This window comes from Lepidochelys kempii, chromosome 4 (assembly GCF_965140285.1).
Source record: "Lepidochelys kempii isolate rLepKem1 chromosome 4, rLepKem1.hap1, whole genome shotgun sequence".
Lineage (NCBI taxonomy): Eukaryota > Metazoa > Chordata > Testudines > Cheloniidae > Lepidochelys > Lepidochelys kempii.
The window spans coordinates 64714124-64728716 of NC_136383.1; the positions used below are offsets into that span (position 1 = coordinate 64714124).

General features: G+C 39.2%; 1 long non-coding RNA gene across 3 annotated transcripts in view; it reads left to right on the forward strand.

The window, feature by feature from the left end:
• Window positions 1–1579: 1579 nt before the first annotated feature.
• LOC140910493 (uncharacterized) overlaps window positions 1580–14593 on the forward strand; it is a 66434-nt gene continuing 53420 nt past the window's right edge. For all 3 annotated transcript variants that reach the window (XR_012158607.2, XR_012158608.2, XR_012158606.1), the window contains exons 1-2: window positions 1580–1912; window positions 11610–13347. This is a non-coding gene — a long non-coding RNA (uncharacterized LOC140910493). The remainder of the gene's footprint in view (window positions 1913–11609; window positions 13348–14593) is intronic.

A 14593-nucleotide genomic window follows, 5' to 3' on the forward strand; every position in this document is an offset into this window, starting at 1 on the left:
CTCTGAATCAGTGTTTCTGAATCAGGTACTGAATGTCCTAATCACTGGACTATTCCTAATCACTGGACTATTAACTATTATGGAGAGTGTCTCATATTTTTTTGCCTAAATTTTGAAAGTCTCATTTTTGTTCTAATCAAGAACTAAACAAAGTTCAAAACCTCTTATTTTTTGTGAAACAGAATTATTTTCCATCCAATCTTAATTCATAACAGTTGCAGGTTCAGGGACTATGTTATTAACCATTTACTGATTATAAAATATTAAAGATGGAAAGAGGAAGTGGTAGAAAACATGCCTTAGAGTGATAAGCTCAATAGATTGAACACCTTGAGTCTAACAAAGAAAAGGATGTGTCTAAGTATCTACATAGGGAACAAATATTTAATAATGGACTCTTCAGTCTAGCAGAGAAAGATATAACAGTGGCTGGAAATTGAGGCTAGACAAATTCAGATTGGAAATGAGAAGTAAACTTATAATGGTGAGTGTAATTAACCACTGAAACAATTTACAAAGAGAAATGGTGGATTCTCCATCAGTGACAATTTTAAATCAAGATTGGTGTTTTTCTAAATCTAAATGATATTCTAGGAATTATTGGGGAAGTTCTATGGCCTGTGTTATACAGGAAATCATATTATTAGTGGCTTGGGGTGGTTCCTCTCTGTTTGCATCAGAGGGAGGCCTTAGTACACCACCTAATCACTGAAAGCTGATCAACAAGGAATTAGAACAGTCAGGCTCAGCCCTCTGGGCAGGGCAGAGCAAAAGAAATCTGTGGCCCAGCTCCCTGGCTGGAGCAGACAGCAAACAAACGCAGGCCGTGTGGACCACGGTGAGTAGGCTGCCACCCCAGGGGTGGGGTTGGCAGCAGGGGGAAGGGGGACCCGTGCCCACCCTACTCCACCAGTCCATCTGCCCACCAGGGGATTGGGAGTGGGTCCTCCCTGTCTACATCAGAGGGAAGACACTCCACCTCGCTACAAGACTACATGATCACAATGGTTCCTTCAGGCTTGCAATCTATGAATCTATAAATATTAAGACTGGTATTTCATGATATTCCCTGTAATCTATTTTGAGAAGTCTCAGGTAAATAGTTAAAACACATGTTATACCTGATTCCCCACTGCACTGCACTATATCCATTATATACCAGTGTGACTCTCTGATTTCAGTGGAACTACACCAGTGTAAGAATTCACTGGTACCAGCGACAAAACTAAGTGGAAAATCAGAACCTTTATGTGTGTATGGGTGTATATATCACTTGAAGTATTCTACCATGCTTTTGGTCTCTACTCCATTATTTGAGAAACAGAAAGAGTGAAAATCCGAAAGGATGGAAGACAGGAAAGGGAAATCACTAACACAACACACACTGAATGTGTGATTCATAGTTTTGTTTCTTTCTTTTAAGTAAAGCTTCAGCAGGTGCACAGAAACAAATATTGGATGATGTCTATACAAAATAACTCCCCTCTTCCTCCACCAATATCTCCATTCCCTTACTGAAGCCCTGATTCATCAGCCCATACCGACTAAAGAAAGAACTTAGGCACATGATTAAATTCCATTGTCTATATTGGAGCCAATATAAACTGAATCAATGATGCAGCACGAGAGAGTTATGTAGAAAATGTATGTCTGTTTTCTTACCCCAGTGTCCCTTGAAGATGCCAGTCACATCACAAAGCAGCAGATGGAACTTAATCACTTTCTGCTCCAGTAATTCTGACTACTGGGAGGTGAGATTGATTTTCCTCACTTTGGCTTCTGAAGATCCAGGAGCCTGCTGTGAGACAGTATGAAGTGGCACCAACCACAGAGGTATCTGAAGTACCCTAGCAGCTGCTCTAAGCAGGAGAGCTGGCAGCATCAGAAGCAATGGCATGAATTCATTGTTCAGGTACAGTACGTCGTCTTCCTCTACTCTCTAAAACTGAACAGTTCCCATATAGGTCAGCAGCCTATGTGTAATGATTACTTTATTTGCTATTTTGTCTTGATGTTTGAACTTTTGCTGGTCTGATGTGGTATGGGTTTGCCTATGCTTTTGTGGGTTTCAATATATGTACAGACAAATACATAAACAAAAGAGAAAGAATACTGAATATTGTTGGTCTTATATTTTCAGTTTGTCTGCAGGACAGCTGTGGGAGGGGCACGGTAATTCTGCACCACTGAGTCAATAACAGCTTCTCAGAACCAAACCAAGCAGTTCATTTGCCACTGCAACAAAAGAAAGTATCTTAATTTACTCATTGTGGCTCTTTTGTGTCAGTGAAAATTCTGAAGATAACACAGAATATAATTCATTATTTAGTGGCTTCATGTGTTAAGGCTGTTTGAATTGGCAGATAGAATGCACTCAAATTGTTTTCCATCAACAAGCTTTCAAAAACGTTGACATCACTGAAGAGCAGGACTGAGTGTTGTATGGCCTTTAAGTGATGCTAAATTTGACAAATTCTGGAAAGTTACCTAAAATTCTGAGAGAAGTGAGACAGCATGTTCCTAATTCTGATCTGACAGTGGTATAAATCAGGAGGAATGCCACTGAAGTCAATGCAATAAAACCAGGGTTCTGTTCTAGGTCCCCATATCATGCCAGCACCATAATATTAAGCTCCTTTCAGTAGTGCTTTAAGCACAGGGCCGGCTCTACAGTTTTTGCCACCCCAAGCAGTGAAAAAAAACTGCCACCGCGGACAGCAAAAGGGAGAAGCTGCTGCCGATTTGCTGCTGCAGCCGGTGGAACAGAGGACCTGCCGCCAAATTGCCACCGCCGCGGAAACACTGCTGCCCCTTTCTAACTGCAGCCCCAAGCACCTGCTTGGAACGCTGGTGCCTGGAACCGGCCCTCTTTAAGCAACATGACTACACATCTGGCATGTGTTGTTCGTTCTTTAATCCTCTCTCCAAAAGGAGACGCATGTGCAGTGGAGTGTCTTGTTTGGATAGTTTAGTTTTGGGTTTTTCCCATTCCATATAAATATACCTGATGCTGTATGTTAAAGATAGAGAAGACAAGGGCAAAGAAATATGCCTTGCACTTGGAGCAGAAAGTTGGAAGATTTGTGATGCTCCTGAGGGTGTTCTTTCCACCATCTCAGACTCCCTTTGGGGAAAGTTCTGTCTCCTGCAGACTAGCTTTATTCTTATTGCTGAGTGTGAGATCAGAAAAAGCTCATAAGGCCTGATTCTATCTGAACTTCTGAGAAAGAAGGAAGATTTGAAGACAGTTTAACAGAGGCAGGATTGAGATGCAGAACACATACTAATTAATACATGATTTAATGAAAACACTTGAATTCTTAACTGTATATCAAGCTGGTGAAACCCGCTAGTTTCATTCAGATCTGAAGAGGATCTCCAGAAGAGTGTTAGGTCTTTAAAATGCAAACACAAACATGGATTACACAAGCTATTGTACACAGCCTAGAGTAAGTGCAGCATGCAGTCAGCTGGAATTTCACCTACAAATAAGTGTCTCACATTTTTTCATCTCCCCTTTCATAACTCAAATTAAATGCATTTGAAGGTCTTTTTGTGAAACTTGATTATCTGAATTTGCTTTGTTTTTTTTTCATTAGTAAAAATGAAGACAAATGTAGGAAAACTGAAAGCTATTGTATTACATTTAAAGACTGACAACTGTTCACTCCACAAAAGAAAACATCATCTTTCTGATTTGTTATAAACTCTTCATTATTAGGTCAAGAAATATACTAAGAAAAAAATCTGTTGCTAACCTGTATCCTCCCTTTAACAGAAGAATAGATAATGATTAATTAAGTCCTTTATTTTAAATTTACATTTCACTAAGTTAGCCTGGCATTTTTAAATTTTTGGAAACTGTGCCAGATACATTACGTTACGGGAGTTGCTCAACTGTGGCAGGTATCCTAAAAAAACATTCTGGCAACATGCAGGCAGGAAAAATGCATATGAGCATCTGCTTATGCCAAAATGTGAAGTCTCATTTAATTATATAAAACAAATGAAGAACAAGAATCAGTGTTTTTCTGATTGGGAAATAAGGAATCTCAAAAACATCAAGTACTAGTTTTAAACTACAGCCCATGAACTTATCAACAGCATATATCAGTAGTCCTACACACCCAAGCTAGATCATTTTTAGTTTTCATTAAAGAGATACATCAGCTAAACGAATGCTTTTGTGGCAATCGGGTTGTTGTTCCCAGATGGCTTTCTCAGACTAAACAGCAGTGTTATCTAAAAGTTAGACAAAATAAATCAAGTAGAAAATATTTAGAGAAGAGATAATAGGTAGATGTTTACATCAAATTAATAAATATGCTACAAAATATACTATTCCCCCATATCCAATTAACTTTTACAGATATGCTGACTTGTTCAGTAGTGTGTTACAAGACAATATAATTATTACATCCATATCTCATGATGGTCATTTTCAAACAACATAAGTTTATGAAGAAATTTTATGAGCAAATTGAAAAGAATATACTTCTACTGGTGGGAGAGCTGCCACATGTGGAATGCACTGAGGGGCTGGCATTTCAATGGAGAGAAAGGAGATAATTTAATTTCCACTCTCACAAACTAGCACACCAAAATACTGTGTGTTGAATTACAGATTACTACCCACTAGTTAACAGAGGAAGTCAAATTTGAATCTATCCATTTAGTTCAGAAATGAAAAGCCAGACCCTGATTATAAACTAAGCTATCAGCAGCGCTTGCTAGCCTCTTCTATAAAATAAAACAAATTATTTGTACTCATGCGTTACTGATGGCTGATAGCACATGAGATATTGTGTAAATCCTAATTAAAATGAATGGGCCCATAACACATTTAAACTTGGGGCTAGGCTCACTGTTGCAGCATTTAATGTTTAGGTTTCAGAGTAACAGCCGTGTTAGTCTGTATTCGCAAAAAGAAAAGGAGGACTTGTGGCACCTTAGAGACTAACCAATTTATTTGAGCGTAAGCTTTGGTGAGCTACAGCTCACTTCATCGGATGCTTACTTTGGAAACTGCAGACGACATTATATACACAGAGACCATGAAACAATACCTCCTCCCACCCCACTCTCCTGCTGGTAATAGCTTATCTAAAGTGATCACTCTCCTTACAATGTGTATGATAATCAAGTTGGGCCATTTCCAGCACAAATCCAGGTTTTCTCACCCTGTGCCCCCGCACACACAAACTCACTCTCCTGCTGGTAATAGCCCATCCAAAGTGACCACTCTCTTTACAATGTGTATGACAATGTTTAGACACCCTGCCACCTAGTGGAATCCAAAGACCTGAGTTCGTAGGTCCAAGGCCAGAAGAGACTACTGTGATCATCTAGCTAGGCACCCAGGCTCCCTGTGCAAAACATGGAGACAGTTAGTGCTTCAGAATAGCATACACTAAAGCCAGCAAGTTCAACAGGGAGTCACCTAAACTAGGAAGTGCCAAAGACAGAGGTGCCCTAGTTTCCACCCCTTTACGGGTGGGGTGGACCTCCCTCTGCTCAGGATTTACAGCCAAGACCCTTTCCTGGAATTAGGCACTAAAGCCTAATCTTGGGAAAAATGGAGGGAGAAGTGCCCTCCCCCTGTTATGCAGGATCCCAAAGGCTAGAGCACTCACAAAGGATAGAGGAAGCTCAGATTCAAATCTCCCCTCTGCCTGATGTGGAGGAGGGATTAGAAAACTTGTCTCTTACCTTTCAGGTGAGTGTCCTAACCACTGGGTTATTGGCTATTTGTTAGTCTCTAAGGAGCCACAAGTACTCCTTTTCTTTTTAGCTATTCTGAGTGGCTTGTTCTCAATCTCTCCTACTGAAGTTGTTCCACTTGGTAAAACTAAATAGCCATTGGAACAGGGACTTGAACTTGGTTTCTCACAGTTCAGGTGAGAAACCATAATTGGGCTGTTGATTCATCCTTTCTGTTTCTCTGGCCCAATGACTATTAAGTACATCATCTGAAAAACCTTCCATAATAAACATAATATCACCAAAATATGTATAGATATGGGAGAATTGACACAGTAAATATTGTTAGACCAGGTCACTAGTTGGATGGGAAACCTCCAAGAAACACCTGAGTGGTGTAGGAAGCAGCTTTAGTGTTTCAGTCGGCAGCACTCTCTCTTCTTTGTCAGTATTAAATCAGTGCTCCAGCACTGGGTTTTTGTGGAATATCACACTGGAGATATCATATTTGGGATGCAGTATAAAGCTGAGGCCAGGATTGTGACAGAGCCACACAGGAATTAAAGGAGGTTAAAGGGCAGCTGGGTCCAATTTTATAATGGATCTTGCAGTGCCTAACTGGGGCTGATGTAACAGGATGGCTTAGAATCATAGAATCATAGAATATCAGGGTTGGAAGGGACCTCAGGATGTCATCTAGTCCAACCCCCTGCTCAAAGCAGGACCAATCCCCAACTAAATCATCCCAGCCAGGGCTTTGTCAAGCCTTAAAAATATCTAAGGGAGGAGATTCCAGCACCTCCCTAGGTAACGCATTCCAGTGTTTCACCACCCTCCTAGTGAAAACGTTTTTCCTAATATCCAACCTAAACCCCCCCACTGCAACTTGAAACCATTACTCCTTGTTCTGTCATCAGCTACTACTGAGAACAGTCTAGATCCATCCTCTTTGGAACCCCCTTTCAGGTAGTTGAAAGCAGCTATCAAATCCCCCCTCATTCTTCTCTTCTGCAGACTAAACAATCCCAGTTCCCTCAGCCTCTCCTCATTAAGTCATGTGTTCCAGTCCCCTAAACATTTTTGTTGCCCTCCGCTGGACGCTTTCCAATTTTTCCACATCCTTCTTGTAGTGTGGGGCCCAAAACTGGACACAGTACTCCAGATGAGGCCTCACCAATGTCGAATAGAGGGGAACGATCACATCCCTCAATCTGCTGGCAATGCCCCTACATATACATCCCAAAATGCCATTGGCCTTCTTGGCAACAAGGGCACACTGTTGACTCATATCCAGCTTCTCGTCCACTGTAACCCCTAGGTCCTTTTCTGCAGAACTGCTGCTGAGCCATTTGGTCCTTAGTCTGTAGCGGTGCATGGGATCCTTCCGTCCTAAGTGCAGGACTCTGCACTTGTCCTTGTTGAACCTCATCAGATTTCTTTTGGCCCAATCCTCTAATTTGTCTAGGGCCCTCTGTATCCTATCCCTACCCCCCAGCGTATCTACTTCTCCTCCCAGTTTAGTGTCATCTGCAAACTTGCTGAGGGTGCAATCCACACCATCCTCCAGATCATTTATGAAGATATTGAACAAAACCGGCCCCAGGACTGACCCTTGGGGCACTCCACTTGACACCGGCTGCCAACTAGACATGGAGCCATTGATCACTACCCATTGAGCCCGACAACCTAGCCAACTTTCTATCCACCTTATAGTCCATTCATCTAGCCCATACTTCTTTAACTTGCTGGCAAGAATACTGCGGGAGACCGTGTCAAAAGCTTTGCTAAAGTCAAGGAACAACACGTCCACCGCTTTCCTCTCATCCACAGAGCCAGTTATCTCATCATAGAAGGCAATTAGATTAGTGAGGCATAACTTGCCCTTGGTGAATCCATGCTGACTGTTCCTGATCACTTTCCTCTCCTCTAAGTGCTTCAGAATTGATTCCTTGAGGACCTGCTCCATGATTTTTCCAGGGACCCAGGTGAGGCTGACTGGCCTGTAGTTCCCAGGATCCTCCTCCTTCCCTTTTTTAAAGATGGGCACTACATTAGCCTTTTTCCAGTCGTCCAGGACTTCCCCTGATTGCCATGAGTTTTCAAAGATAATGGCCAATGGCTCAGCAATCACATCCGCCAACTCCTTTAGCACTCTTGGATGCAGCTCATCTGGCCCCATGGACTTGTGCTCATCCAGCTTTTCAAAATAGTCCCTAACCACTTCTTTCTCCACAGAGGGCTGGTCACCTCCTCCCCATGCTGTGCTGCACAGTGCAGTAGTCTGGGAGCTGACCTAGTTCGTGAAGACAGAGGCAAAAAAAGCATTGAGTACATTAGCTTTTTCCACATCCTCAGTTTAGTTCTCCACATCCTCAGGCTTAGTTCACCTCTGGGCTATATTGGTTCTGCTTGCAATTGTAAAGGCTCCACAATAGATAGAGCCTGAATTTCCCAGGAGCATGATTTCCCCTGTAGGGTTTTTGTCAGGAAAGGCATTCTTTTTTTCCCTGGCAAAGGGACTTATTGATGGTATAATATTTTTGAGGAGTTTAAAATGCATATTCTATATAAGATTTGGGACTTTCATCCACACCCACAAAAGTACAGCATAGCTATAGTTTTGAGACTCCCTGATTTGTACCATAACACAGTGACAGTTTATATTCATTAAACCCCTTTTCAGTACATTTTGTAAGAGTAGGTACATTACTGTCCTAGCCAAATTCCAAGCTGAGCACTTACACTGTAGAGATAGCACAACATATTTTATTAATTCTGTAAAGTGCTTAGTGACCCTTCATGATGAACAGCTCTGCATTCAGCATATTATAAATAGGGCTGTCGATTAATTGCAGTTAACTCACACCATTAACTCAAAAAAATTAATTGCAATAAATCGCACTGTTAAACAATACAATATCAGTTAAAATGTATTAAATATTTTAGATGTATTCTACATTTTCAAATATATTGATTTCTATTACAACACAGAATACAACATGTACAGTGCTGACTTTATATTATTATTATTGATTACAAATATTTTCACTGTAAAAATGATAAAAGAAGTATTTTTCAATTCACCTCAAAAGCAATCTCTTTATTGTGAAAGTGTAACTTACAAATGTAGATTTTTTGTTACATAGCTGCACACAAAAACAAAACAAATGTAAAACTTTAGCACCTACAAGTCCACTCAGTCCTACTTCTTGTTTAGCCAATCACTAAGACAAACAAGTTTGTTTACATTTACGGGAGATAATGCTGCCTGCTTCTTATTTACAATGCCATCTGAAAGTGAGAACAGGTATTTGCATGGCACTTTTGTAGCCAGCGTTGCAAGGTATTTACATACCAGATATGTTAAACATTTGTATGCCCCTTCATGCTTTGGCACCATTCCAGAGGACATGCTTCCATGCTGATGTGCTGGTTTAAAAAAAAATGTGTTAATTAAATTTGTGACTTAACTCCTTGGGACAGAATTCTATGTCTCCTGTTCTGTTTTACCCACATTCTGCCATATATTATTTGTTATAGGTCATCATCCAAGACTGCACCACATGTTGTTCATTTTAAGAATACTTTCACAGAAGATTTGACAAAATGCAAAGAAGGTACCAATGTGAGATTTCTAAAAATAGCTACAGCACTCGACTCAAGGTTTAAGAATCTGAAGTGCTGTCCAAAATCTGAGAGGGACGGGGAGTGGAGCACACTTTCAGAAGTCTTAAAAGAGCAATACTCAATGTGGAAACTACAAAACCCAAACCACCAAAAAATAAAATCAACCTTCTGCTGGTGGCATCTGACTCAAATGATGAAAATGAGCATGTGTCAGTCCACTCTGCTTTGGATCATTATTGAGCAGAACCCGTCATCAGCATTGACGCATGTCCTCTGGAATGGTGGTTGAACCATAAAAGGGACATATGAATCTTTAGCGCATCTGGCACGTAAATATCTTGTGACGTCAGCTGCAACAGTGCCATTCAAATGCCTGTTCTCATTTTCAGGTGATGTAAACAAGAAGCAGCCAGCATTATCTCCTGCAAATTGTAACCCAACTTGTATGTCTGAGTGATTCGGTGAAGTAGGATTGAGCAGATGTGTAGGCTCTAACGTTTTACATTGTTTTATTTTTGAATAAAGCAATTATTTTTGTACATAATTCTATATTTGTAATTTTAACTTTCATGATAAAGAGATTGCACTATAGTTCTTGTATTAAGTGAATTGAAAAATACTATTTTGGTTTTTTACAGTAAATATTTGTCATAAAAAATAAATAGAAAGTGAGCCCTGTACACTTTTTATTCTGTGTTGTAATTTAAATCAAGTTGAAAAAGTAGAAAACCTCAAAAATATTTAAATAAATGGTATTCTATTATTATTTAACGGTGTGATTAATTGCGCAATTAAAAAAATTAATTGTGCGATTAATCGCAATTAATTTTTTTATCCCTTGACAGCCCTAATTATAAATATAAATATAAATATATTGGAGGAAATAATAAGTCTATGGTGTCACTGAAAATCTCCTTGCAAAGTTTGCATGTATCATTTTAATTCTTCAAACCTAACAACCAGCAGACTCATAGTTTCGTAAACAAGCCAAACCAAACCAAACACATGTATACACTAAATACTTCAGCAAACTGCAAAAATAAATTTCCTTTTAAACAATAGTGTGTGATGAAAAAAGGAATAAAAAGTAACAGAGTGGAACATTTACAATTCAACTGCAGGACATTTAAGTGTCTTATTCCTACAGTTCATAGCATCACTTTTTGCCCTTGTTTATAGCCCATAATAGCCTAGGCCAACAATGTCAACACACGTGTTATAAAAGTTCGGCACATTGAAGGGAAAGAATGTGTTGCCTCACATACAGGTGAGTTAATTAAAAGATGCCTCCTCCACTTCAAGACAAGGAAAATTCAATGGAGTGCCTTTGGGAGCAAAGGAGGAAGAATACTGAAAAGAATAATGAGGTTATACTTGGTGCTTCCGGGGGATCTCAGAGCACTCCTTTGGGTATGGAGTGAGGTATGTACTGTATGTTGTTCTCTGGACTTCAATGAGCACAGCAAATGACACATGTAAACAGATTTTTACATATTATGATCATATACTTTTACAACTCTGACAAAGCAGTGGCTGAAAAATGCCATACAGATCCTCTGCAATAAGTTGTGTGGTGTTTAATGATCGAACTATTCCATCCTTTGTACTCAGCAACATCTTTTTAAAACAATAAATACCAGGCTAAAACAGAAGGGTTGTATATTTGATGGGCACATAATGCCTATAATGTACCTTCTGCTGGAACTGTTAATAAAGTAAATTCTCAACAGCAAGAATAAAAATCTAACTTCAGAAGAGAAAAAAATATATCCCATTTATAATTCATTATGGAATCTCAGTGCTTTGTTATGCATTCAGAAATTGTGGTGCCTGCAGCTATATTAATTACTTTTGCATTCATTATTAGAGTGCATAACAATTAGAAAAGCCTGCAGGCTTCATGAAGATGGCTTTCTTTCCTTCCATACCCCCACTGTTTAATTTTTTAAAATTTATTTTCATGTAGAAGCATGCAAAATACTAGTCCTGAAAAGCAAGATATTCTACTGCATCAACAGTTCTGCTCCTCTTAGAGCTAAAATTACTTATTTGGCATTCAGTGCAAAAGTTTTCTCTCCTAATGGCAGTCAGACTAATGGGCTTAAAGTACCAAAGGCAACTGATTTTTTAACAGACATTATTTTCAAAAGTCAGCTTTCTGTTGTATCTTGCTGGTTGATGCTTTGGATGTTTAACCTTCAACTGGACTATAACACACATTCGTGTATAAGATAAGGGCTTTATTGTAGTACAGAATTATAATTTTGTTTGTTTTTGTACAGATGAAAAAATCATAACTACAGAAATGAAACAACCAAACTGCAATCAAATGTTTACGAGAACAAACTTCCTGTGATTGGAGTAAACAACACTTGACTTAATCATGAAATTGATGAAGATTAAATTTCCAGGATCTAAAACTGTCTGGCTGCATCTGTAATCAGAGTTATTAGTTCCTGTTGTTGACATATGACTCCAGACCTTGCTGCTCACCACCTCTGGAAGTCATTCTGGGAAGTTCTGCCCATGAAGGCTCACCTCATTTCCCAAAAGTTGTCTACTCCGGGATCCCTGGACCCACAAACTCAGTGCCTGCGGGAACCCCTCGCCTAAACCAGTTCTTCCTCTTGTCTGCCAATCTGACCCTTTTTCTCCTCATGCACAACTGGTTCCCGCTCCTGTGTCCCCCCAACAAATAGCTTCAGGAAGGACTATCCCATGCTCTCGGACTCTCTTGCAACCTGACATTATTTGTAGCCAGTCTTTGATACTCTAGCCTCTGAAATGTTTTATATACATAGAAATCTGTGTAAGTGCTTTATATTCAAATAATCTATAGTTTCAGACAAACATGAGAATTGTTTCTAAAGGTTGAGATGAGTGATAATGCATGGCATGTTCATTTTACTGTTATGACATCCTCTTCCTCTTCTATTACAGATGCTAGCACAATGGGGCCCTGGTCCTTGTTTGGAGGGAAGGATCTGGGCCGCTGTTGTTGTTTACAATAGCACAAGATTTTAAAGTAGTGATTTTGTATGTCCCAGTTATTGGGTGCCCAACTAACAACAATTGAAAGGGGCCTGATTTTCAATGCCTTTTAAAATTGCCTCAATTTGGGCACGCAGCTGAAGCAGCAAAATCACTACTTATGGTACTTCTGAAAGTCTTGTCTGCCAAGTCTACCATTTCAAGTTCTATCAAACCAATGGTGAAAAGGAATATTGAGCTATCTCAGAAATAGGAGTTAAAAATAATACCTGTTACACTGTTACTATAACTCAGTAAAAGCAGAAAATATGAGTACCAGATTAGGAGGCTTCCATGGAAAAGAACATTGCTGGATTATTATTAACAAATTCACATGTATGTAACCAAAGATACATTTCTGTAACCCTTAAAAAAAATCAATAGAAAATCCTCTGAATAATAAACTGATATTTAATCAATGTGTTGCTCTTCTTGCAATGATAATAGCAGAAAACCAAGTATCATACAAATACTTTAGATGACATGGAACAAGCATGGCAGAGCATGGGATTTTCATACTGAAAAAAACAACCTAGAAAAGGCCTCTTCATGTGCTTAATTTAGACCTGCTTAGTAGTGACCTCATTGTTTATCAGGGGATGATTTCAGTAAAGCAGCAGGCTAAAGCTTCTGGTAATCCAAGCCTAAATCTTCCAATTAAAATACTTGGCATTTGGAATATAAACAGAGACAGTGGGATGCCATCACTGTTTTGATCTATGCTATTCCCTTTTTTACCAGTATAATTTTATGCTCATGTCATAAATATAAAGGGAAGGGTAAAGACCTTTAAAATCCCTCCTGGCCAGAGGAAAAACCCTTTCACCTGTAAAGGGTTAAGAAGCTAGGATAACCTCGCTGGCACCTGACCAAAATGACCAATGAGGAAACAAGATACTTTAAAAGCTGGAGCGGGGGGAGAAACAAGGTTTTCTCTGTCTGTGTGAGGCTTTTGCCGGGAACAGAAAAGGAATAGAGTCTTAGAATTTAGTAAGTAATCTAGCTAGATATGCGTTAGATTCTGTTTTGTTTAAATGGCTGATAAAATAAACTGTGCTGAAGGGAATGTATATTCCTGTTTTTGTGTCCTTTTTGTAACTTAAGGTTTTGCCTAGAGGGATTCTCTATGTTTTGAATCTGATTACCTTGTAAGGTATTTACCATCCTGATTTTACAGAGGTGATTCTTTTACTTTTTCTTCAATTAAAATTCTTCTTTTAAGAACCTGATTGCTTTTTCCTTGTTCTTACGATCCAAGGGTTTGGGTCTGTGTTCATCTATGCAAATTGGTGAGGATTTTTATCAAGCCTTCCCCAGGAAAGGGGGTGTAGGGTTTGGGAGGATTTTGGGAGGAAAGACTTTTCCAAGTGGGCTCTTTCCCTGTTATATATTTGTTAGAGGCTTGGTGGTGGCAGCAATAAAGTCCAAGGGCAAAAGATAACATAGTTTGTACCTTGGGGAAGTTTTAACCTAAACTGGTAAAAATAAGCTTAGGGGGTTTTCATGCAGGTCCCCACATCTGTACCCTAGAGTTCAGAGTGGGGAAAGAACCTTGATAGTTCATATCAAATGTTTGTTTTCCCCACACATAATGTTAACCCTAAGCTATAGGAACTAAATCCATACCTTCTGTTTATTATAAATGAATGTGTTAAACTCATCGCTAAGCAGTTGGCTCTCTTGGTTTTAACAAACCTGCCATTTCTAATCTTGCAATGGCAGGGGAGGCTTTCAAGGGTGCAACTAAGGGCATATTATAAAGAGACAGTGGAGTCTCCATAGTAAGACTGACTATTTTTGGTTATAATCCTATTTGGACATTTCTACCCACCCCTTCTAATTTCTCAAAAATTTAACCAATCAACTTTAAGTCTGTTAAACCTGAATCCCTGCTGGTAAATAGATTTGCACCCTTTCCCCCTTAAAACTTGAAGATGATTGGGCAGAGACATTAATCAAATATGAATATTTAAAACATTAGAGGTAGTTCTTATGCAAACATTTCCTGATTTTTCTTTTTAGGAACATTATAACTCATATCTTTTCCTAGAAACTCTTAAAATTAGTTTATTCTGTCCTTCTAAATGATGAGTGGTGCTTTTGACTGATTTTTTGAAAGTGTGATATCATAGATTAATTCTGAAATTATTCAATATGTTGTGTTTTCCCTGACATTAAAATTTTGAGGAGTCTATAAAGACTATTCTGGAAGACGGCCCTCACAGAGTTTATGAAC